The sequence below is a fragment of the Panthera leo genome, chromosome D2 (assembly GCF_018350215.1).
Source record: "Panthera leo isolate Ple1 chromosome D2, P.leo_Ple1_pat1.1, whole genome shotgun sequence".
Taxonomy (NCBI): Eukaryota; Metazoa; Chordata; class Mammalia; order Carnivora; family Felidae; genus Panthera; species Panthera leo.
In genome coordinates this window covers 16,352,901-16,379,134 of record NC_056689.1, presented here as the reverse complement: position 1 = coordinate 16,379,134, position 26,234 = coordinate 16,352,901, and the positions used below count along the sequence as shown (strand labels likewise).

At 45.8% G+C, this 26,234-nt stretch overlaps 1 protein-coding gene across 1 annotated transcript in view; it reads left to right on the top strand.

Moving 5' to 3' along the window:
* Positions 1-26,234, top strand: part of DISC1 (DISC1 scaffold protein) — a 358,119-nt gene that overhangs the window by 196,432 nt on the left and 135,453 nt on the right. The gene's annotated exons all lie outside the window — the stretch shown is intronic.

The following is a 26,234-nucleotide window of genomic DNA, read 5'->3' as shown; positions in this document are numbered from 1 at the left end:
AAAAAAAAATGTGACGTCCTTGTAAATGATTATAAACTGATGAACTGGCAACCCTGGTCGGGAAACACTCAGAACACTGTGTTTGGCTTAATACAAGGACACACTCTTTTTAATCCACTGAGCCTTGAGTCATTTCTGGGGTGAGGGCCATCTCTAGAAAGTGAGATGAACACTGGAAGCCCCGCTACGGGGAAGGGAGGGAGGAAAGCCCCCACCTGCTCCTTAGCGTGCTGGTGCTCATAATGTTAATATTCCATTTGTTCTGCAGTGAGCATGTCTTGCTACTGAGTGAACTTTAAAGCTCCTGCTTACTGGCTGGCAGACAGGGGAAAAAACCCTCAGAGGATGCTCATCTCCAGAGGAATAAAAAACAGTTACTTTTGCTTTTGAAAAAAGCCATGTATACATAGCCTGGGACTCGGGCGAGCATAGAGGAGCCCTGATTAACATCTGGCACCCGAACGAACGTCACTCTCCTCTCTGCTCCTCTCCTCCCTCACTCTCCTCTCTGCTACTCCGCTTCCCTGCCCTGTTTCCTTCATTTTCCCTCTTTTCTCCTCCTTTTCCTCTCCTTTTTTTTTTTTTTTTTTTTTCAACGTTTTTTATTTATTTTTCAGACAGAGGGAGACAGAGCATGAACGGGGGAGGGGCAGAGAGAGAGGGAGACACAGAGTCGGAAACAGGCTCCAGGCTCCGAGCCATCAGCCCAGAGCCTGACGCGGGGCTCGAACTCACGGACCGCGAGATCGTGACCTGGCTGAAGTCGGACGCTTAACCGACTGCGCCACCCAGGCGCCCCAATCCTTTTCCTCTCCTTTTATTCCTCTTTCCCTCTTTTCTCTTTTCTCCTCCTTTTATTTTCTCCTCCTCATCTCTTTTCTCCTCCTTTTATTTTCCTTTCCATCCCTCTCTTCCTTCTCTGGGGTGCCGTGGTCACATGGGGCAGCACCGAGCTCCAAGGCCCGCGCTCCTGGATGTCCCCGGCCCCTCAGCTGGGCTTAGGTCAGCCTCTTGCCAAGCATCCTCACAGCAGCTATTAGCCTAATCAGATTTTCATTTTGTTGTTGTTGTTCCCTTTGCAAGAGCGGGGAAGAAGATAATAATGGGAAATCAAATCCGGGGCCTTTAGAAAGGGCCAGCAGTTGTATATTTTCGAAGCCAGTCATGGGAGATATTAGAATGGGGCCGGTAATAATTAGGGCAAGGGCTGAGGTATGTACTGCCTCCCCCCAACCCCTTCCCTGAACGGAAGGAGGAAGGGATAGTGTTGGATTCCTGACAGGAAGTTCTTGAAGACATAGTCTGGGATGTTCACAGACTACTCACAGGTATCAGTTTGGTGGAATGAATGAATGGGGGAGGGAGGGAGTGATTGACAAGGAAGCAGATGGTTGGACCTGAGAGGAGCATCTGTCTGCAAGGTATGTGGGCACGAGCGAATATCTCGTCTTCATGGACACTTTTTAACCCAGAAGCAGAATTTCTAGGGTTTCCAGCATGGAATGAAAAAGGTCCAGGTGCCCCTGACAAGAACGATGTAAACCACAGGCCTGGACATTTTCAGTGTTAAGAGTCTCTTCATAAATATCTCGAGATGAAATGGTGTGGCCTTCGTTCCTGAGGACGGTCTTGCCTTGCTCAGCCATCACCATTTTTTCCTGGGTAAAAGCTCTCTCGTCCTTGGTTTCTGGAGGAGAACTGACCTCTCCCAAGCTGAACACAAGGCTGACTTTGACATAGGAAAAAGTTAGAAAAGGAACCACCTCTAGGGGGCACTACACAAGCTGTAAACAGTGGGTGTAGGAGGCCCAAAGATTCTGGGAGTCTGGGTCGCGTGTGTTTCTGCGAGGGGGTGGGAAGAAGAGAAGGAATGTGGGGAAGGCACAGAAGATGAGCTTTGAGCATCTGGCCACCATTTTGCTGTGGAAACGTCGTTCCCAGGGTGGGACTCCAAGGTGTTTTCCCTAAAGGGGCAGGACCATCCTTCCTCCTCCCAGTGGCAAGAGCCAGTCTGAAATATACATGGGGCTCCATAGACATCCAATGTCATGGTCGGAATAAAACATTGATACACTATTGCAATTTGAAAGTCCTTTCTGGGGTGCCTGGGTGGCTCAGTCCGTTGAGTCAGTCCGTTGAGTATCTGACTTCAGCTCAGGTCGTGATCTCACAGTTTATGAGTTCGACCCCACATCGGGCTCTGTGCTGACAGCTTGGATCCTGGAGCCTGCTTCGGATTCTGTATCTCCCTTTCTCTCTACCCCTCCTCTGCACGAACTCTGTTTCCCTCTCTCAAAAATAAATAAACATTAAAAAAATTAAAAAAAAAAAGGAGAAAGTCCTTTCTTAGACCAGCTAGGCAGAAAATTCTAATTATAGACACCCATCTTTCCTTCTTTTCCCCATAATGCACCTGATGATCTCCCAGGCAATGGTGCTGCCCTGTATCTAACTGATCTAACTGGCTTGTGCTCAGCAGTTGGCCAACCTGTGCTGGTCTTCTGCGACCTGCCACTCTGAAGGCCCGAGCCATCTGTTGATGTTACCCTGAACCCATGGTTCGAACACTGCTGGACCAGGGGGGTGTTGGCCAGCTGTGGCTCCCTCAGTCCCCACAAAGCTCCAGCTTGCTCAGTGGGTGCATGGACTCATTGCATGTTAGAAGCTGGGGAAATTGGCATCAACCAAAAGGGCTACCAAAAAAGAGGAAAAACAAGAATGGTGGACATGTTTTCACTTTTGCTATCGTACTCGTTTAGGACAAACTCTGATTTTAAAGACTGGCAATTAATGCCCCCCCCCCCCAGCTTAATATGCCATTGTCTTTCCTCCATAAACCAAGATATGCCTGGTGGGTCTTTATGATCAGTAAAAATTGATTTGGATTATATTTCAAAGAATAAATGTTTTTCTCAGTTATGTTATTTTTAGCATACTGTGGATTTAATTTTGCTCCAGTAATCCAGTTTCTGAGAATAAACCTGAATCTCACGTTTTGTGATGTGTATCCAGAATTTTTCTCCTTATTGCTATTAGGGGGGCAGGCTGTTGGGGGTGAGGCGAGGGCTGGGTCTGCCTCCTCAGGGGGAGCTTCAGAACTGACTTCTCCCATTGATGCAGTGAGCCCAGAGCCTTGCTGTCTTCCTTCAGAGTCTAGAGTCATGGGCTCCCTTTGGATTGGGCTGTAATTGCTTTGTAGAGTGTTGCTGATCAGTTGCCATTTTCTCCTCAGAGTTCTTTTATTTTAATGTTTATTTTTGAGAGAGAGAGAGAGAGAGAGCGCACTTGAGTGGTGGAGGGGCAGAGAAAGAGGGAGATACAGAAGTAGGCTCCGACTCTGAGCTGTTAGCACAGATCCCCATGTGGGGCTTGAACTCACGAACCTTGAGATCATGACCTGAGTTGAAGTTGGACACTTAACCGACTGAGCCACCCAGATGGCTTATGATTTTCTTAATATTTTATATAGCTTTATTATAAGAATACAGTATGGAATACATATAACACACAAAACATGTGTTAGTTGACTGTGTTATTGGTAAGGCTTCTGGTCAACAGTAGAAGTTTTTGGAAAGTCAAAAGTTACATGTGGATTTTCAACTGCACGGGGGCTTGATGCCCCTCTGCCTTGTGTTGTTCAAGGGTCAACTGTTGTTGAATCTAGATGATTTGTGGCTGGTGGTCCCTTCCTGTTGGGGGGTTGTCTACCATGGTTAGCCAACGGTGCTTTAATCTCCCCTCTTTGCCTGATGAACTGCCTGATGGTCCACCCCAAACTGAAGCCTTTGTAGGTTTACCTGCCTGCCGCGGGGGTCAATTCCATAGTCTCGGGGTCTGTCATAAGGTTTGAGTTTGGTTTCAGTGTGTCCTTCACATCTTTTTCATGTCCAGCATAAGCCTCACCTTCAGGCTTCGTTTTGATTTCTGGTGGTTGATGGTCTCTTTCTCTTGCCAGGTTGTGCTTAACAGGCTCCTGCTCCTGGGTGGTGGGGCTGACTGTATTTCAAGACCTACGTGATTGCAGTTCATCTCTTACATTTTTTTCTTTCTTCCTTTTATTTTTTTTTTATGAATCAGGTTTTTTTTTTTTGAAGTTTATCTATTTATTTTGAGAGAGAGAGCGAGAGAGCGTGTGGGAGAGCAGAGAAGGAGGGAGAGAGAATCCCAAGCTGGCTCCACACTGTCAGCATACGGTCTGACTCAAGGCTTGAAGTCATGAACCGTGAGGTCACGACCTGAGCCGAAATGAAGAGTCGGATGCTAAACCGTCTAAGCCGCCAGGTGCCCCATCTTTCTTCTTTTTAACGATAAGGTTTGTTTTTAGGTAACATGGGCACAGCATCCTGCATCCAGACTGAATGTCTGTAGCCAACATTTGTACAGCAGTTGAATGATAGCACATGTGGTTGGCTCACCAGGGCCGCCCCTTCCTCCTCCTGGTGGTCTCCTTACTGATGCTCCGGCTTTCTTGTTTCATTTCTGAATGCTTTGTTCTTGGAGTTGAAGACTCACTTGGCAACTGATGAAGCTGGTGTTCCCTTGGTGATGAGTTGGTCCCCACCTGCCCACATCTGCCTACCTCTTGCACTTTTGTGCTGGCCCAACCTCTGAGGCAATGAGAAGTGGCCTGGCACTTTTTCTTCCCTGTTTTTGGGTAACATTTGAGATGGGCTTATTTCTGGGGTCATGTGCTTGCACTAACCCCCCGTGCCTACACCAGCCATCTTTTGCTGTGTCTGATAGAATGTGTCTGATAGAATGGTTTTTCTATCAACTTCTCTTGCTTTGGGGGTCCAACTGTGTGTCTACAGGGAGCGGGCAAGACTTCCAACTATGGCTGCGTCTCCTGAACAAGGAATGTCACCTACCGTGGTGCTGGCTGGGTCCCATTGAGTGAGGACTAAAGGCAGCCTGCGTTCTGCCTCAGGGCTGCCTCTGCTCAACTTTGCCATGGGCTCTGTAAGTCTCCACCCTCAGGGCGGCATCCAGGCTCAAGATGGGGAACCTGAGTCCTAATTTGTCCTGCCCTGAACGCAGTTCCTCACACGGTTCATGCCAGACCCTTTCTCCAGGGACTCACTCCCCGCAGTTCCCAGCCTCTTCTGTATCAGTTGCCTGGACCTATTTGACCTGTGACCTCTTTACCCTAAGCAACATATCTGGAACGCATCTGTGCCACCGTGGCCAGCCCTGCTCTTGTGTGGTCAAATACCATCCAGGTTGATAACCGGCTTTGCTGGCTCTGAATAATCAAGTCAGTGTGGCTTCCTGGACTTGAAATCTGAATCTGCACCTGCCGTCAGCCTTCGCGCCCCCCCACCCCCGGCCTCAAGTACAGCGTTCAGTCGAGAAGTACCAATTATGACATAGTCACGAAGACTTTTGGTATTAATAGCTAGTGGGGTTGGACAAGATGTCCCTCCTACGCCACCTTCTCCCTAAAAGGCAGCTTTTAAAAATATCAACTCTATGAACAAAGAACATTTGAAAAATTCTTTACAAGATCTCTGTATCATTCATGACCACCTTCCATGTATCCTAACAACCAGCCTGGTCTTAATGAATCTTTACTTCATAGCTAATTTAAATTTCATCTTATTAATGTAGCCGGATTGACCCTGGGGAGTTTTGTCTTCCCACAGAGCAGGGCGTCTGGACACTGCACAGGGGAGGGGACCCTGGCATGTCATTTGTCATGGCGGCAGTGGTGTCTCGAGGGGCCCAACCTTGATGTTCGCCGGGCTCTGTCTCCTCTGCCCACACCGGCTTTCTCCAGACCCACTCCAGTGTACTGAGAGTAGGACTCCGTTCATTTTCAAACCTGAGTGACGGCCGCAGGCCCGCCTGGTGCCTGTGAGGTAGCCCACGGGTGCAGGTCCACGCGGGCTAGGTGTGGACAAGAGGTGGCAACAAGACAGAGACAGTAGAGGCAGTGAGAAGACAGGGCTGGAAGAGGAGGTGAAGTGTGTGGTGCATGCATGCATACGTGTGTGGTGGGCACATGTGTGGTGTGCATGCGTGTGGTGTGCACGTGTGTCATATACACGTGTGTCGTATACGTGTGTGGTGCGCATGTGGGGTGGTGGTCGCATGTGCGGTGTGCACGTGTGTGGTGTGTGTACGTGTGTGTGCACATGTGTGGTGCACATGTGTCTGTGTGTGGCATGTGCATGTGATCTGTATACATGCATGCGTGCGGCATGCACACACGCAGGTGTGGGGTACGTGCGTGCGATGCGTGTGCATGCGCACACGTGTAGCGTGTATGCGGTATCTGCATGCGATGCGTGTGCATGCGTGTGGGACGTGTGGTGCGTATGTGGCATGTGCACATGATGTGTATGTATATATGTGTATGTGGGTGGTGCGTGTGTAGTGTGTGTGTAAACACGGGTGCATGCGCGTGGTGTGTGCACGTGTGCAACACGTGAAGTGTATGCGTGTGCGTGTGCGTTTGTGTGTGTGCCGTGGGCATGTGTGTGTGTGTGTGGTGTGGTGTGTGCACGCATGCGTGTGTGTGCGGGTATGTGTGTGCCGTGTGTATGGTGTGCGCGTGCAGTATGTGGCACGTGTGGCACACGTGTGTATGTGGGTGGTGTGGGCGTGTGTGATGTGCGTGTGCCTGGTGCACGTGTCTGGTGCGTGAGCGATCCTGAATCTCCTCGGGGGCCCTCGGGGGCACCTCTGCCCACACAGTGCCTGCTGGATGCTCTTTGCTGCCTTCCTCTTCTCCTGCCACACCAAAGGAGAGCCACTGATTGTTTGAAATAGATGCACTGCGACAGGGGAAACCCAGGCTTCCTCTGGTTTTCCTATGGGATCGTGCCATGCGAGCACCGCCCCCCCCCGCACCCCCCTCCCCCAGATAGTGGGGCAGCTCTGCGGGTGGCGTGTGGGAAGCCTTCTCCGGACCCCAGATCAGCACTGTGAAGACAGCCTGATTGATGCCATACATGCAGATGTTATTGTCTGGGCAGATCAATCCTGATGTCTCAAAAATGAGAATTTCGCTTTGGTAGTTGATCATCTACTCTATTGAGTTATGTAGGCATTTCACTCCCTTTAACATTGGCTTGCTTTTGTTCTTTAAAAACAATTTCTCATCCCCCTAATGAAAAAAAATGTACATGTCATAAGGGTTCTTGTTGTAAGGTTATTTCTCTCCATTTGCTTGAAAACACTTCCTTATTACTCTCAGCTCCCTTTATTGATTTAACTATATGAAAAGCTCCTGAAAGTCTGGCTCTGGTCTCGTGGTTCCATGTGTCGGGCCCTGAGGACCCTGGCTCCTGACAGGCCCACGGTCTGATGCGTCGACTGGAGACGGAATGATGGAGATTGTTCATCTTGAAAGCGTCTACGTAATAGGTCAGAAAACACCTTCCTAGGACTGAAGTTATAGCTGTTTCCTAGACTTGTGTTTATTTGCCATTTCTTTACCCACTACTGTTTGAAATTCTGCTGTTGTTTGCATACTGTTCGCCTTTGTGTCCCTCTTTCCATCTGTTCTTGAAAAAAAAAACCCAACAGAGTTTTATTTTAAACCAATCCAGATGACAGGAGCACAATCTTGACGATGCTTTGGAAACCAGTAGAAGAAAATTCTTGTTAAATTACTCATCTACTCAACTCGTTTTCCATATACAATCTATTGTTGGGGTTGCTGCATATTTCAAGATAAGTGCACATTTCTGAGGCAGGGTCCTTGTACCCCAGATAAGCAATTACTGGAGAAATTGGTTTTGACATGTGCTTTCGGTTTTAATATTTCCTTTTACATTCTAAAATAATCTCTTGTTACATGTAATTTCCCACTACCACATATACAGATGCATTCCAGGCTGTCCCTCAAGAGCTCCCGTTTATTTCGTGTAGAGATGGTTAAGGAAGAAGATTGGTAGAGGGGCCCTGACATCCTTCACGTGTGGCTGTGGAAGGGACTTCATACCCAGAGCCCAATCCCACAGGTACCCTCTCTACTCCAGATCCTGAACAGATCTCTTGCCATAAATTGCCATTTTAAGAAGCCCCTAGGAGCAAAAGCTCATTATCTAATATCAAGTCACCAGGAAAGATTTGGGATTTGGGTGTCCTTTCTCATCAGGGCCTGAAGAGAGAGAGCAGGAAGAATGATCCGCTATGGCTACTGATTAGGATTTTTAAAAAATATTTGTTCTTGAGAGAGAGAGAAAGAGAGCAGAGGAGGGGCAGAGAGAGAGGGAGAGAGAGAATCTCAAGCAGGCTCCACACTGTCAGCATAGAGCCTGACACGGGGCTCAATCTCATAAACTGTGAGATCATGGCCTGAGCCAAAATCAAGATTTGGACACTTAACCGACCGAGCCATCTGGGCACCCCTGATTATGATTTTAAATCCAAGAACAGGTTAGTAGCTTACAATAGGGCTACAGATTGGAAGCAAAGCTGAACTTTGCCTGATGAGCCCGTCCAAGGGCTGGTGTCTCAGCACCTTCCTGTGGTGTCCTTGCCCAGTGTCCCACCCTGGTCTCTCTGCAGCCCCTTAGGTCAGGTCTTATGCAACAGTCCATTAGCGGTTTGAAAACTAAAGGGGGTAGAGACTCATGGAATTCAGTGGAGCGCCCATGTAAGGAACAGAACTGAAAGTGTTTGGAATTATAAGGACAAGTTTTACCAAAGTATGTTAGGAAACCCATTAAGGAAAATTCAAATAATAAAATTCAAGCTGTCAGGGAAAATTGGTTCAACCTCACAATCAGATCTTTCCTGCAGAGCCAGATTGGAAAAGGCATACGTCCTCTCTAAATGGGATATGGACTCCTGGAAAAGAATGTCACAGGAGGGCTCTGTGGGGAAACTGTAATTGAAATGCCCAAATTCCAATTTCTACAACTGGAAGAGGGCATCTTAAATGATGCTTTGAGTATCATTTTCTAGGGCCCCACCAAAGACTTAGTGAATAACTCACTTAGTAAATAACTCACTTGGTTTTCTCTCTCCCACTCCAAACCTTTTTTTCCCATAGCCCTCCAATTCAGAAAAACCACAGTTCATCCCTTTAGTAACCATCTGAATTGTTAAGAACACAGTTTTAGGTATTTTTTTATTTTCTTACTTTTAATTTTTAAGTAAACTCTACACCCAACGCAGGGCTTGAACTCATGACCCTGAGCTCAAGAGTCACGTGTTCCACCGACTGAGCCAGCCAGGTGCCCCTAAGGATATTGTTTTAAATTATATACTAATGAAGGCCCTAAAATGGTTTCTATCAGAATCTAAGGTGCCAGCACTCCCAGGGCCCATTCAGAGCAACCTCTGCTGTGACCACAGGAGACTGGCTCTCTCTGGCCTCGCTTTGACCTCAGACTTGTCTAATATCTGGGTATAAACACCGATAGAGAAATCAATCTGCCCTGTCTGGTGGCAAGCTGAATTTTCATTAAGGCTGTGACACAGCCATATGGCAATAATGTTTGGAGGAGGTGGTGTAGGATGCTGTTAGTGGTAATGAGAGAAGTCGCTGCAGCTGAGTCTGTGCGGAAGCAAGCCACCAGGCAGATGTGGGTCTTGGTGACTGAAGGCCACCTGCCATCGATTGTTGGCCACCCTGAGACTCCCGTACTGGAGCCTGGGGGCGCTGGCTGAATGTCTGTGTGTTTGGTGACAGCCAGTGCCTGCCTACCAAGGTGACAGCTTCCTACCAAGACTGCAACGGAACTGACCACTTGAGGGGTCTTAGGCAATTTCATGGTCTTGACCTTACTGTTTTCTCGTTGGTAATAAGCAGAATAGCTGAGATAACCCATTAATTCTTCTCTAGCTCCTCTGGGTCTGTCATCTAAGCATATTCTTTGGATGTAACTAAACTGTTTTCACTCCAGTCACAAAGGTGAGGACTTCATGCTCATTTTTTCTCACTTCTTTGCAAATAGTAAGTGCTGCTTGGCTTTGCCTTCCTCTTAAGGTCTGTGATGGAGGGCTTAGACAGTTCATGAGTATCCAATAAAGTCTGGCTTTGGAGGTGGGACCACAAATAAAGAGAACCAAAGGGGAGAAAGAATAGAGCAAAGAACACTGGAAGATATGTAAATGGCTGGGTCACTGGTTTCCAGCTGCCCTGAGAGCACTACCCCCCCCCCCCCCCCCCGCCCGGTGTGTTGCAGGATGCCCTGAAAGACCTCTTTTCACTTCGTAAATCTTTTAGCATCTTAGGTTCCTAACTATATGTAGCAATAGATGTGACACTTAACTGTCCTAGCAGTCATGAAAAGCAACCATGTTTTTTGCAGAAATGGTATGAGTGTCATTGACCCAGAGCAGCTGTTGTCTGGGTTTGAAAGCTTTGTGTCTGAACATCTGTACTGGTTTCAGCATTCTAGAATCCAGAATTATGTGCAGCAAATGAGTGTTTAGAGGGCTTATGGTTTTCAGGGGGCCTAACAGGTTGTTTCTGAAGCCAGACAGAAATACACAGGTAGCTTGTTGGTGAGTCATGACTCTGGAATTCTTTTCTGACTGATGTTACCTCAGGAGCTAGGGTGTGGACTTCTTTTATCTCTCTCACCTGCCTTTGTTTCCCACCCCCTCCCCCACCATTGTTAATGGTGAAGTGTGAAGCCTTGGAGGATTGGGGCCAGTGTACTTGTACCCACAGCTTAGGGAGTCCTATCTGGATGGAGAATAGTGCCAGTGGGGGCCATGGAACAGGTACTAATTTTATACCCAGCTAAAGGGCCACTCTGGAGGGAGAGCAGACTAGGGGCTACACGATCAAAGGGAAAGTCAACAGTCACAAGGAAATCTCCCCTATGGGTGAAGAACTAAAAATGAGAAGGGGAGCATTTAGTTTACTATGAGAGTGCCCTTCCTCATCAAGAGATCTGTGACACTCACCTTGATGAGTACTGAGTAATGTATGGAATTGATGAATCACTATATTCTACATCTCAAACTTATATACCACTGTGTTGGAATTAAAATCAAAATCAAAAGAGATCTATAACATCTGCCATTCTGGTGGATGACTAAAACAGGTTTGATGGCAGAGGAGGATTCATTGGGTGGTGCCAGATGTCTTTTTTCATTTACAGTATTCCTGATCCAGCTTATGGACAAGCTATGTTATGGCTCGGAGCACTAAGGGGATAAGATCATGTTCTACTTCGTGGGTCATCATGAATTTAATGGCTAAATTTGATGTCCTCTGGGACTACAACTTACCTCCATTACTGTTTAAAGAAAAGTCAAGATACAGTGATCCAAAGTGTTGTATTTATATAGCTCGTTTACTAGTGGATGGGGAAATAGTAAGCATTACTGTATTCTCACTGAGTAAAGGTTAAGACGCTCAAGCTAGGCTGATTGTTTTCTAGTCCTACCTCCGGATCTCTGTAGCTGGGTCACTTGCCATGCATTACTTGAGTGCTCTGAGTCTCATCTTCATCCACTTGGTGTTCAATGGATGATAGGTATTAATATTATTTTAGGTACGCTGTATGAGCTCGTGTGATGCAAATGTCCTCTATCCTTGGTGAAACATATATGTTCAGATCTGTTTTTCCCTCCATGTAAGTTTGCCCGGCTGAGTTTACAGTCAAGCAAAAGCTGTGTTAGAGAATAGGAACCCGTAATCTGCATGGATCAGCTTATTTTGACTGAACAGATGAAAATCCAAAGTGACTTCACAGCTAACTTCAAAGATGTCAGAAAACGTGTATGGAGAATGGAGATTCAGTGGTAAGTATCTCAATTTATATTCGCTGAGGGCAAGATGAACATAAATGAGCTCAAATTGCAGCAGAAAGGAATTAGACATGAGGAAGGAAACTTCAGAAGTTGGAAGGGCTAGTTTTTGAGATGTCTGATGCCAAGAAATGACACTGCCATCTTGGGCCTTAGGCTGGCTCACTCTTTCAGCCCATAAATATTTATTGAGCATATACTGCCAGGTGGGTGCTGGGCTTGGTGCTGCAGATACAGAATGAACAGACAGATACACATCCTGACTGCACGGACCTTAAGTCTAGTCGGGGAGACAGACAGTGATCAAAGGCACAAATATGTAGCTATAAACCGGGACAAGTGCCATGAAGGAATGTACAAGAGTGCAACATGTGCACCATGGTTTGGGGGCCAGGGGAGATCTCTTTAAGAAAGGGAGGTTTGAGTTGAGATTTGAAGGATATGTAGAAAGTTACAGGTGAGGGGAGGGGCTGAGCAAGCAGCCTATGCAAAGACCCCAAAGCCGGAGGGAGCTGGTGGCCTCACGGGACAGAGAGATCCATGAGGCCAGTACAGCTGCAGCCCAGAGACAGGGAGAAAGGAGTGGGTGTCCTGGGTTCAAAATGTAGGCAGGAACCAAAGCAAGGAGGTTCTTGAAGCAAGTTAGGACTCTGATCTTTATGTAAGGAAGGGTCAAAAGTTGTCAGTGTTGTTTAGTTTTACATGCTGCCTTAGTGCATTCAGGCTACTGTAACGAAAAGCTGCAGACTGGGTGGCTTATAAGCAACAGAAATGTATTCTTCACAGTCCTTGAGGCTGGAAGTACAAGATCAGGGTGACAGCATGGTTGAGTTCTGATGAGAGCCCTTTTCCTGTTTGTAGATGACCGACTTCCTGTCAAGTCCTCGCGTGTCTTCAGCAAGTGCTCTCTCGACTCTTACGAGGACACTAGTTCCATTCCCGAGGCTACAGTCTCATGCTCTCATCTAATCTTAATGTCCCGACCTCCTAATGCCATCATATCGGGGGGTAGAATTTCAGCGTAAGCATTTGGAAGGGAAACAAGCACTTAGTTCAAGCAGGTGCATACAGAACAGTGCCCGGGTGGGTCAGCTTATGACTTTTCACAGCAAACTCATCATGTGACCAGCACCCAGCTCAATAGACAGAACATCATTAACACTCCAGAAGCTTCTCTGGATCCCTTCCCAGCCACCAGTATGCTCCCAAAGGAACCCCCTTTTATAACTTGTAAGACCATTGATCAGTTTTGACCACTTCTGAACTTTACATAAATGTAAAGTTTACAATTGTATTTTTTGTTCGACTTCCTTCACTCAACAACATGAGACCCCTCCATTTGCTGCTTGTAGCAATAGTGTACTGTGTGAACATAACATAATTTATTTATCAGTTGTGATGTTGACAGACATTTGGATAGTTTCCTGTGTTTTGCTGTTTAGAATATCCTACTGTGAACTACTTGGTGATTCTGTTTACCCTTTCCATTGGGTGTTTTCCTAACATTGGGATTTCTGGGACCTCAGATACATATACGAATGTCTAGCTTTAATGGATTGTGCTGAGCAGTTCTCTAATGTGGCCATTCTGATTCGCACCCCCACAAGGAGTGCCTGAAGGTTCTCACTGATTTTCTGTAGACGGTGACATGACCAGATCTGTGCTTTTCAAAGACCACAGGGGCTGCCATGAGGAGACTGGAGAGGCAGGGGTTCCTGGGAAGACCTGTGGTGGGGGGCTGTTAGTGGTGGGTCAGGGGGCAGTTGGGGAGAGGGTGAAGTCAGCTGGGATGGAGAGAAATAATGTGGATTCTGGAGAGACTAGTGGGGGAAACGTTGATGGTTCCAGGAGTTGTACAGTAGTCTACCCCTTATCCACGGTTAGCTTTCCATGGTTTCCAGTTACCTGTGGTCAACCAGAAGCAGAAGATCCTCTTCCTGGCTTATCATCAGAAGGTCAGGGGGTGCCTGAGTGGCTCAGTTGGTTAAGCGTCTGACTTCAGCTCAGGTCATGATCTCCTGGTTCGGGAGTTCGAGCCCCATGTCAGGCTCTGTGCTGACATGTCAGAGCCTGGAGCCTGCTCACACTCTGTCTCTCTCTCTCAAAAATAAATAAACATTAAAAAAAAAGATCAGTAGTAGCCTAATGCTGTGTCACAATGCTACGTCATTCACCTCACTTCATCCCATCACGTAGGCATTTTATCTCCTCACATCATCACAAGAAGGGTGAGTGCAGAACAATAAGGTATTTTGATAGTGAGACCACATTCACGAAACTTTTATTACAGTATATTGTTATAGTTCTTATTTTATTATTAGTTATTGTTCACCTGTTACTGTACCTCATTTATAAGTAAACTTTATCATACACGTATGTATGTATTGGGTTCGGGACCATCTGTGGTTTCAGGCATCCAGCGGGGGTCTAGGAACCCCCGTGGATAAGGGGGCATCTCTTGCGTTGGGCGAAGGAGTAAGGAGAGGCACCAAGAAGGACCTGAACTTGTTGCCTTGTGTAACTGGTTAGATGGCCAGTGTTTTCTGAACAAAGGACCAGGGATAGGCAGGTGTGGGTCTTAGTTCTGGTTTGGGACATGTTGATTTGAGGTGCATTAGGGGCATCCGAGTGGGAATCAAGGAGGCAATTAGACATGGAGGCCCGGACTCAGGAGTCCAGTGGACAGGTAATACTGTGTCCTGACAGCAGCATCGGGGAGGAAAGGTGCCTGGGATGAGAATAGTGAGAAGAGCCAATTCAATTCTATGATATCTTAGTTTCAGGGCAGTTTTTCAAATGAGGTCTCATTGAGATCATGAGGAAGCTGGAGGTCACATGCTAGGCCAGTGGAGACTCAGCGCCTGCCCCCCACACCCGTGGCTCCTTCTTCTCCTTCCCACTGCCAGCTTGGGCCACAGCAGACACAGGAGACTTTGCTCTTCTCTCAGGTTCTACAAATACAATTCAGCGGGACAGAGCAAATATTGGCACAGGGATTTGTAATTGTTGCCTTTTGGGTGAATGTACTATTCCCGCTGACTTATTTGCAGAGCTCGTAGGTTAGGGTCCCGACAGCTGGGAAAGAGACGGTCTCTAAATACTCCTGGGGCCATGAGAAAGGACCAGATAAATAAGCACATGGTGATGGTCCCACCCTCTCAAACTGAGCGATCCCCAGAATCCCCCCATTTGTCCACGAAACGGAGAGAGGTGGACTCGACTGGAACCGGATTTGGATCTTACAGAGAAAATGTGTTTGATTTTCCTGGAGCAGCTGTTTCCCCTTGCCCTCAGCGGTCAGTCTGTCTCTCTTCTGGCACAAACCGTTCAGACGTCACTCGAACAAACAAACACGTTGAATGGGAAATGTAGTCTGTCATGTCCTATCTCATTATAGTGTCCGCATATTGTAAGTTGTACTTATTTGTCGTCTACACAGTGAGGTGATTTTATGTTTCTGGGAGAGGAAGCCAGAGTCCTCGTCCCCCATCAGATTTCCACCATGGAACTGAACGGATGGGGTGCGTCTGCGCATGTCCTTGGTAACGCCGGGCCCGTGGGTTAGCCAGGAAAAATGATTCCTTATCTCGGTGTGGGTGTGAAACGGCCTAAAATGTATGGCTAGCTTATTATGTATTTGTCACTGAGCCCAACGATGGGCCTGCCTTCTGAGATGCTCATAACACACGGGGTACAGGGCCCGCCACCTGGTTGCTTGTATCAGATGTGCAGTTGAAGAGAGAACCAGGTAAGGGGGAGAAAGAGAGGGGGAGAGAGGGAGAGGGAGAGACAGAGAGAGAACACAAGAGCAAACATAAGACAGTTCTTCTCTCACGAGGCCTCTAACCTAGTGCTCAGCATATGCAGCGAACTGGGCAATCAGAGCTGAGCGGCAGATGCTGTAAGACAGGTGTCTGCAGGACAACAGGGCAGAAAGAGACACTCAAATGAAGGATTACACATTTGGTTGTTGCGATTAAGAAGAGGAACCAAGAGATGCTCCCAAGACAAGAGGCTGCTTACTCGGAGTCTCGAGTGACCATTCATGCATTCTTTCAAGTGTTCATTAGGGTTCTGCTCTAGACACCGTGCTAGGTTCAGGAACAGAACAACGAACAACAACAAAAAACCCCCACATCCCCGCTGTACCCCCTGCCCCTGGGGAGCTCACATCGTTGTAGGTCAGTGGTAGCATGGGCCATCACGCAGAGCCCATGGTGAGCATGGTGTGAGTAGATACGGGGTGGGTCAGAGGGGAGGCATGCGGGGGCCGGGGGCCCGGGGGCCAGGTCCCGAAAGAGGAGTGCCAAGCCAAAGAGCTGGAACTTTCTGCTGGAGGCCATGCAGGGCCACTACTGATTTTAAGGGGGTCACGTCCTCGGACTTAGAGCACTCGGCAGCCGTGTGCAGGGTAGAGCGGCCAAGGGTGCAGGCAGAGAGCGCCCTCTGGACGCAAGTCTTAGGGCAGGAGAGAGGCGAGTGTGGACACCAGGGAAGGACAATCAGCAGGCTGTATGATGGATTCCTGGGAGCGGACAGGGTAAGGACTGCACGATGAGTCCCACTTTCTAGCCTTCCAGTCAGTGATGGTGCCACTGACTGAGGGGAAGGATAGAGGAAGATCGCCAGTTCGCAGGAAATGTGACAAGTTCAAGTTTGGTGACTTTGCTTGTGAATTGCAGAATTCCACAGGCTTCACCTGAGAGCACCAGAAATAGGAGGGTGTTCTTACTACAGAGGAAATATGAACCCAAACCAGAGGGCGTCGGGTGTTTGGGGAAGCTTGCTCTCAAAGTGTCTAGTCAAAAACATCAGATGCCTTCAGCAGACAAGATGCTCACTATTAACACCTGCACTGTAAGGAGAGGAAAGCAAGGCTCACACTTGTTAAAAAAAAAAGGGTGTGTGGTGGGGCACCTGCGTGGCTCAGTTGGCTAAGCATCCAACTCTTGATTTCAGCTTAGATCATGATCTCACAGTTCATGGGTATGAACCCCACATCGGGCTCTGCACTGACAGCACGGAGCCTGCTTGGGATTCTGTGTCCCCCTCTCTCTGCTGCTGCTGCCTGGCTCCTGCTGTGTCTCTCTCTCAAAATAAATAAATATGCATTAAAAGAAAAAGTGTACGGAAAGCCAGAACATGGATCTGAGGTTAATGGCTCTGGATCTAATGCTCTTCCATTAAGATCTATCTGGTCTTTACCATGCTGTCCGAGCCCAGGGACTGAAACTGTTGCTGATACCAGCTCCTGGCCCTCCTGTCATGAAACAGCTTCAGGAATGCCAAAGGCGGAGGGTTGGACCAATAAATGACAACACTAGGCGACCTAACGTGTAACATTCTGAGGGTCCCTGGTCTAGGGCGGGTGGCAGGGGAAGGACAGCCCTGGGCTCAGCATCTGAGCTTCGACAGGTGAGGAATACACTGCCCTCTGGGGTTGGGGAGCTGCGTCTCACACCCACCGTTCCCCCTCCCGCCACCCACTGAGCACGCTGATGTCTGGCTTGATGGGTTCTCTGGGTCCGATGGTCTGGCTGGTGTGCAAATACCCTCCCGGTGTGGAGAACCTGAGTCTTTTCTGGGGCGTTTTTGTCTGACACGTACGTTGTTGGTGTTTGATAGCATATGTTATGCTAATGTCACAAATATGATATCAGGAAAACCGCAATGTGATTCTGGGATGTGTCTTTGCGTGATCCAGTTTTACAAAAGCAACCAGTGCAGGATGGGGGAAAGAGTGCACTTAAGACTCAAATTTGTGACTGGAGAGGGAAGTGAAAGGGAGGCTCCCCCCCCATCTTTCTGCGAATCGCCCGCCTCCTGTGGTTCACCTGGCCCATGGCAGACCAGCTTTAGGGGTGGCATTAATAGTTTGAAGCTCTCGTCTTCATCAAACAGACAGAATTGCAGGCTCTTCCATTGATGCCTAGTTAGCAAACCAACGGTTTGACACCAGCTGGCTGTAACAGGCATTTTTAATAAAACTTACCTCCGAGTTAAAGTAAAAACGCTGCCTCAGAGATTTTGTGCTGAATCAAACGAAAAACTGACAGGTGGGATCTTTCATGCAAAACTTCTGCTGGGGCTGAAGGAAAATGTCTGATAAGGTTGTTTGCCCACGGGGGTAGGATTAATTGGATTTTCTCTCTTGCCCCCTCACGTCTGGCCCGCCGTTATTATGACAGGAGCACAGAAGTTTTAAAAGCTGAATCATAGTTTATATTTTTAACTCTTTGAACTTTTGAGACAAAACCGAGGGAAGGAGAGTACATGTCTGCAGTCTCCTGGTATAATTTTTGTTTGTCTGAAAATGGAGGCCAAATACCCAAGCCTGATACAGCCTGTCCAGAGCAAGCTGGCGGGGAAGAGAAACAGCTGAAGACAGGATTTTTCTAGGCTCCCTTCTTTCAAAACCTGAACGAGTGCCTTCTCATGCTACTGCATGTGGCTGGTCTGGTATGTGGGCTGTTTCACCATTTTCTGGATCTTTCTTGAGTAAGTTGATATACAAATGAATGAGTCTCTGAGGACTTCTCTTTCTGACCCAGTCTGAGGCGGCGGTGTGTAAGGTGGAGGAAAGAGCAGGGGCGGGAACTGTAGGGATCTTGTGTGAAATCAGAGGAAGCAAGACAGTAATGTCAAGGGACTAGTACTCCCTCAGCGCAATGAGCAATCCCCTCACGGTGATTTTTCTCATCAAACAACACTGGCAAGACTCCCTCTTTATAGCTGACTTGTGGTTAGCCTTCAAAATCCTTGGGTGGGTTCTGTGAGCTTAAGGTTCCAGGTGACATTAGTTGTCACGGAAAGAACCTTCGTAAAGGAAAGGTGTGTCTGAGTTTTCAAGAAAAGAATACAAACACGAAGACAACCAAAATGTCCTTTTCTTTCTCTTTCTTCTCCAGGCGCTAAATATGGCAGTTGGGTCCGTCCAAGTTTGCGTGTATTATTTCCAGACATGTGTCTTATGGAATACAAATAATATAGATTTCTCAAGTTTTTTTTTTTTTTTTTTTTTTTTGGCAATTTATTCCTCTCAGCTAAATTTTGCAAAATGATCTAAAATACCCAGCACTCAGCCCGAGAAGCCAATAAAACAGGATGAAGACTTCGGTCGTGATTTGGAAACAAGCAAAACAGAACAGACCTGTCTGCTTTCGAATACGATTTTATTTTAAATGCAAGTTCTCATTCGACTTTCCCCAGACTCAGACAGCTGGTTCCTTCTTGAAGCAACTCTTGAAGACAGATGGACCAACCGTTTCTTCAAAGTGTTGGCTTCTCCCGTGGCTGCCATTTTCCCCATTTTTCTTAGTACCTCCTTTTCGTCACTTGCCAACCCAAGTTCTCTCTGGCACCGAGGAGATTATCTAGGGTTCACTGTTTCTTTTCCATTTGATGATGGAAAGATGAACATAAGGTGCCAGACTCAGTTATTGCATTCATTGACAGATGGATTTGCTCCATTCATGTAAAGAGTTCTGTAGACTATCTGAGTCCTGGTGCATCTTTAGCTGGATATGTAATCCTTCTCACCAAGCTTCTCTCTCAAATGTGTCTGTTAGGAGTTATGCCATTAAATCTACAGGATCAGCTAGTTGGGACCTGGCCATTACTCTGGTGTTTCTGTGTGGTAATAGAAATACCTATTGCTATTATTTAAAACATGGGATTATGTGGAAGTAATCTCTCTAGAAATGAACATAATGGAATTTCGTCAGCATTTAAATTAATCATGGATATCAAATCAACGTGAAGGAGTAGGGAAAACAAATCAGGGCTTGACAACTGTCATCTGTTCCATTTTCATTTGGGGATCCGTTATATGTAAAGGTGGACTACTTCTTCCTCTCTAGTTGGAGTATTTCTTTCATGAATAAGTGACTTACATACATGACCAAATGCTAGACAGCGGTGAAAGTGAGTGGGCTATAGCTATGCATATCAATGTGGACAGATCTCATATACATAATCTCGGTGAGACAAGCAAGTTCCAGAAGAATGCATATAGTACAATACCAACTATTTATTTGAAAACATGGAAAACAACATTCTATGTTTTAAGGATACATACATAGCAAGGGAAAGGATAAATCCATGCATGGGAACGATAAACACTTAAAAATCATCACCTCTGGAGCAGGCAGTGTGTACAATGTAATTTGAGGGTCTTTAACAGTTTTGGTAAAATTTCCCTTTATAAACTGGGTGATTGGCCCGTGGTGGTGATTTTACAGTCTTCATCCTTTGTATATTGTCAGGATAGGAGAGTATATTGCCAAAAGGAGAGGAACTGTGGCAACGGATGAGGTCTGAGAGTGGACGGGGATGGGTCTAGGAGCACCTAGAGAAAAGCATCTGCAGAGGCTAGATGTGCCGGTCCTCGGCTCCCAGGCACGTGGGAGGTGGCAATGGATGGGGAAGGCGTGGATGCTCGAACAGGTGAGGCAAGTGGCAGCAAGAGCAGATCCCCAGCGGAAGAAGGAGATGAGAGAAACCCAGAAGTCTCTCTCATGGGGACGTGACGGTCCACACAGAGGCAGCCTTGCCTTGGCCCAGGGAGCCTGGAGAAGAGTGTCCTCCCGACTCCCCCAACTCTACTGGGCTGCTGTGCACCCTGACCCTGGGCGGCTCACTCCAGGGCCTTGAGATTGTTCTCTTCTTCCCTGGTCTGCCTGTGTGATGAGTTGTGGTTTGGAAAACAGAACTCCAGCCAGGACCAGCTTGCTGCAACCCTGTAGCCTTGCATCCTGGTATGGAATCCTCTGGGGAGGCCGGGCAGCCCCATATTTCTGGACATGAGAGCCGTCTTCACCCTGGCTCTCAGAGTCCCAGGGCCATGTTCCTGGTATCCTGAGTACTCTCCCTGCAGAAGTAGGAACTGTCAGCTGGCAGATTTTGTGGACTTCAGTAAGTAGAGGCCTCCAGGCTCCAGCTGGAAAGCACCTGAGTTGTCTGCAAGGGTTCAGAGTTCTGGATCTGCCCGTGGTGGCTGTTTTGCCTTTCTCAGGCTCTGTGTCCTCATGTGCCAGGTGGGACGGCATGGGTGCCTGGGCAGGACAAGCCATCCTTGTTTGGAGTGTGGGGTACCTGCCATCAAGAGTGGGGCGGAAACCTGGGCAACGCTTGGGAATATTTGTAAGTACAGAGAATCATACCAAATTGAGGGGAAGAAAGAGGCAGATGAGAACCCAAAGCCAGAGAGCAAAACCATTTTGTATGTAGGGTACCATTTGCAAATCGTTGTTTGTGTGGTAAAACGTCACAAGTCCCTGCTTGTTAGAGAATGGTAGGCAATGTGTTGGTGCAGGAGTGATGAGTTTTCCTTTTAGGTAGAAAGGTCACCAGTCTCTGAAATCTTAGGGGCACCCTTCCCTGCTTTACAGGTGAGGGTATGGAGGCCCTTCAAGGTGAAGGGCGTGGCTGAGCACACGGGGGAGGTGACAGAGCTACAACACTGGATTTCTAGTACTCTGCCTGGAGATTCTGTCACCACACACAAACCTGTTTCATTCTGTGTCGTTTTACCTCTTTCGTCCGTCTTTCTTCCCGTCTACTGCCCTTAGTAAGTCTGTAAAGCAAATAGGGGTTATACTAGAAGATGTTACTGGGAGCGCCTTCTGAAAATTACCTCCCTGAAACCTTTTTAGAAGAGTGTATTACACATCGTCCATAATTCAGGTTGTGTTCACAAGACTGAAATTGGCTAATGCTAAAGGGAGCTGTGGCTTGTTCCATATTTATCATTCTAGTGCTTTTGGTTTTCGGAACTGTTGTTATGAGAAATTGTTTCTCCTAGACTCCAGAATTTGCTTAGGGACTGCTTTGCTAAAAATTTGATTTCCTCTCATAGAATTTTTAAGGAGTACCATTACGTTGTATGGGTTGCTCTTAACGGTACAGAGCTTTAATACAAACCATTTTAACTCTGTACACGGGGTGATAGCTGTACCTCTGATGGCTCTGATCTTGGGCGAGCTGCAACATAGCAAGGGCAAGTTCTTTTTCCACAAAGTCCCTATGAAATTCGGTACAAAGGGTACACAGAATAGGGCATTGTCTATACAGCGTTCATCAGGCACACATCAGTCCACTTTCACAAAGCAAAAGCCAAGGAGAGAAGAAGCCACATCAATTGTGCTTTTTTTAATTTTTTAAACAATAACATGGAGTATGTGGAACTCCTTAAAAATGACACTCTGTACAATTCCACTTTTATGACATAACTAGAATAGTCAAATTCATACAGACAGGAGGTAGAATGGCAGTTCCCAGGGGCTGGAGAGGGGGCAATAAGGAGTTCGTGTTTAATGGGGCAGGATTTCGATTTGGGAAGACGAAAAGTTTGGGGACAGATGGGGGTGATGGTTGCACAACATCGTAAATGTACTTAATGCCACTGAACTGTACACTTGGAAATGGGCAAAATGGTCCATTTTATGCTACATGCTTTACCATAATAAAAAAAAAGTTTAAAAACGACACTATTTCTGGTGATTTCAGACGAATCTCCTATTTACTGATAATTCCACCTGCGAGCACGTTCTCTCTCCACACTGAATGTGTTTTTTATTCTTTTCCTTTGGGTGTTGTGTTCAGCATTCTTAATTTTTTTTAATAGCTGAAGCTATGTCACATTTCCTCCCGTGACAAAGAGAGGGATTAAGTGTGGTGCATTCAGCCCCCACCATCTGTTTGACAGCTCCTCTGAAGCCTTCTGGAAGCTGAAGGGCGGGGACGCTCACATGGCATCTCTCAGCTGCCTTTCCCTGTCCACTGGCTCGGGGAAACCTGTCCTTCCACAGTCTTAAAATAGAGTGCATTAATAGAAAAGTTGAGGTGGGGTCAGGGCAACAGATTTGGGAGGCAACTGCCATGGAAAAGGTAGTTTGTGACTCACGGATCTGGAGGCCATGACATGGCTTGGGGTCCCCCAGGGAGGCTCCAGGGTCAGTCAGGATGCAGAGGGAGAATGGGAAACTGTGAACCTCTGTCTCGTCCATAGAGATTTCACACGTGTAGCGGGCACCCATTTGTGTCAAAATGTTACCGCCTTTGGTTCACATCAACCTCTGTTTTAATTTTTTCAGTTTTTTTAAATGAAGGAAAAATGACAAATACACTAATGTCCCGTATCCTACATTGTGGATGGTCTGTTTTGTTTTGTTTTTGTCCCCCTCTGTGTCTTTGTCATACAGAGTTTTAAATTTTAAATTAGGTGACTCTAACTTTTCCTTTATCGTTCGTTCTTCCTATTTCTTTTTTTTTTATTTTTTAAAAATGTTTATTTATTTTTGAGAGAGAGAGAGACAGAGAGACACAGTGTGAACAAGGAAGGGGCAGAGAGAGAGGGAGACACACAGTCTGAAGCAGGCTCTAGGCTCTGAGATGTCAGCACAGAGCCTGACGAGGGGCTTAAACTCACGAACCGTGAGATCATGACCTGAGCCGAAATCAGACTGTTAACCGACTGAGCCACCCAGGCGCCCCATCCCATTTCTTGTTTAAGAAGTTCTTGCCAGTTTGTGTCAGATCTTCCCTATTTTCTTCCGATTTGTAAAGTTTTGCTCTATACCTTTACTTTTTTTTAAATATAGTTTTTTATTTACATGTGGGATTTATTGTTGTGTTTGGCATGAAGTAGGGACCTAATCTTGCCTTTTTACGTTTGAATACTCAGTGGCATCATGATCTCCATTGATGTGTGTGCCGCCTGTGTGTGCCTGCGTCTACTTATAAGTCATTATACTATTCGATCTGTTTGTCCTTCCCTTCACTAACCACACTGTTTAATTGCTATGGCTTTATGATTTATTGTACGTTTTGGTATGTGGTAGGACATAACTCCCTCCACCTCTCGGCCCCCTCCATCTCTGCCCATATAGGACTAATCGTCCTTTGTGTTCAAAGTTGTCATTGTTATTCATGGCCCTTTAGGATCAACTTGTCAGATTTTAATTGGATTGCATTGAACTTGTATATTAAGTGTTTGAGAGGAGGGCCAGATGTATATTATTGACCTTCCCATTCATGAACATTTCACGACGACAATTATAGTGTTCCTTATTTATACAGTTTGGTTGTTGTTATTAAATTTATCCTATGTACAGTTCAGATTTTTTTTTTCTATCAGAAATGCTAACTAAAACGAAACAAAACAAAACCAGGGGTATTTGGCTGACTCAGTTAGTAGAGCGTGCGACTCTTTCAGGTCATGAGTTCAAGCCCCACATTGGGTGTGGAGCCTACTTAAAATTTTTTTTTTTAATTAAAAAACAAAAAAAACCCTCTCTCATCAGTTTTTGTTGTTTTACACTGTGTTTCATATGATCTTGTTTCCAGCAACTTTGCTGGAATTGTTTTGGTTTTTTATAGATTCTCTTTGATTTTCTATGGAGGAATCATATCCTTTGTAGGTAATAGCATTTTGTTCTTTTCTTTCCATTCTTTATTCTTTTCACTGATTCCCTCACTTGTCTTATTTTGTATAGATGCAGTGATACCTAATGTCCTTGTGTTTTATCTGATATTAGAAGCTAGAATTCTAAGGTTAGACTATTACGTATGATGTTTGTAATTATGATAGAGACGCTATTAGATTAAGGCTGTTGAGGTGCCTGGGTGGCTCAGTCGGTTGAGCGTCTGACTCAGGTCATGATCTCCCAGTTTGTGAGTTCAAGCCCTGCGTCAGACTCTGTGCTGACAGCTCAGAGCCTGGAGCCTGCTTTGAATTCTGTGTCTCCCTTTCTCTCTGTCTTTTCCCCACTCATGCTCTGTCTGTCTGTCTCTCTGTCTCTCAAAAAATAAATAAACATTAAAAAAATGATTAAGGGGGCGCCTGGGTGGCTCAGTCGCTTGGGAAGCCGACTTCGGCTCAGGTCATGATCTCGCGGTCCGTGAGTTCGAGCCCCGCATCAGGCTCTGTGCTGACAGCTCGGAGCCTGGAGCCTGTTTCAGATTCTGTGTCTCCCTCTCTCTGACCCTCCCCCGTTCATGCTCTGTCTCTCTCTGTCTCAAAAATAAACATTAAAAAAAATTTAAAAAAAATGATTAAGGCTATTTTCTTTAATTCCTTTATATATGTATTTCATTTAACATATTGAAATGGTGAATTAAAGCCATAATTAAAATTTTGCTTTATATAAGCAAATTATTAACATATATATTATATAATATGTATATATAATTATAAATATATATTATGTGTAATTTTGCTTTATATATAATCTACACGCAGTGAAATGCACAAATCTGAAGTGTGCGGTTTGATGAGTTTTGAGAAATACATATATCCATATAATTTACACCCTGTAAAGCTATAGAGTCTCCCCCACCCAAAGTATCCTTTGTAGTTAACGCCTCCCAGTCTCTGGTCAGACAAATATCAGTCTCATTTCTGTCACTTTAGGTGAATATTGCCTATTCTAGAAACTCTAGAAAAATGGAATGATACTGTATACATTCTTTTCTGTCTGTCACCTTTTATTCAGCATGTGGTTGACATTCATCCGTGGTGTTGTGGTGTCAGTAGTTTATTTCATTTTTATTACTAAGTAGTATTTCATTATATAAATGCACTACAATTTGTTTATTCCCTTTCCTGCTAATGGACATTGGGTTATTTCTAGTTTTTGACTAATATGACTTAAGCTTCTATGAATATTCTTGTCATAAGTCTTTCTGTGTTTTCATTTTACTTTGGGTTATTACTGAAAGTGTAATTACTGGGTTGTAGTGTAAGCATGCATTCAACTTTACGAGAAACTTCCAAAATTTTACCATTTTATATCTCTTCGAACACTGTTGTAGAGTGTCCTATATCATTATCAACATTAAATGTTGTCTGTCCTGTTTGTTTTAGCCATTTTAGTGGCTATGTACTGGTAACTAATGGTTAAGGATTTTTTTCATGTGTGTATTAACCATTCACATATTTTTTTTTTTAAACTTTTTTTAATGTTTATTCATTTTTGAGAGAAAGACAAAGAGCATGAGCAGGTGAGGGGCAGAGAGAGAGAGGGAGACACAGAATCCTGAGCAGGCTCCAGGCTCTGAGCCGACAGCACAGAGCCTGACGTGGGGCTCAAACCCACAGACCGTGAAGATCATGATCTCGGCTGAAGTCAAATGCGTAACCGACTGAGCCACCCAGGTGCCCCATCCATTCACATATTTTTCTTTGTGAAGTTCCTGTTCAAATATTTTGGCCAGTTTGTTGTTGGGTTCTCTTGCAGCTATTAAGTTGTAGAGGACCTATTAAGTATTTTGCAATCAAGTCTTTTGCCAGGTATATTTACTACGGATATTTTCTCCTATTTGGAGAGCTTTCTTGTTCATTGCTTTTTTTAAAAAAAATCTGTATTTTCATAATTTCTCCGGTTTATTTTGAAAACAATCTTTTCTGACATGTATCTATGTGAGTTTTAGATTAATTATCTCACAGTGCACAGAAATGACCTATATTTGCCTGTAAATTAAGCACTGATGAATGCTCATTAACATGTCAATAT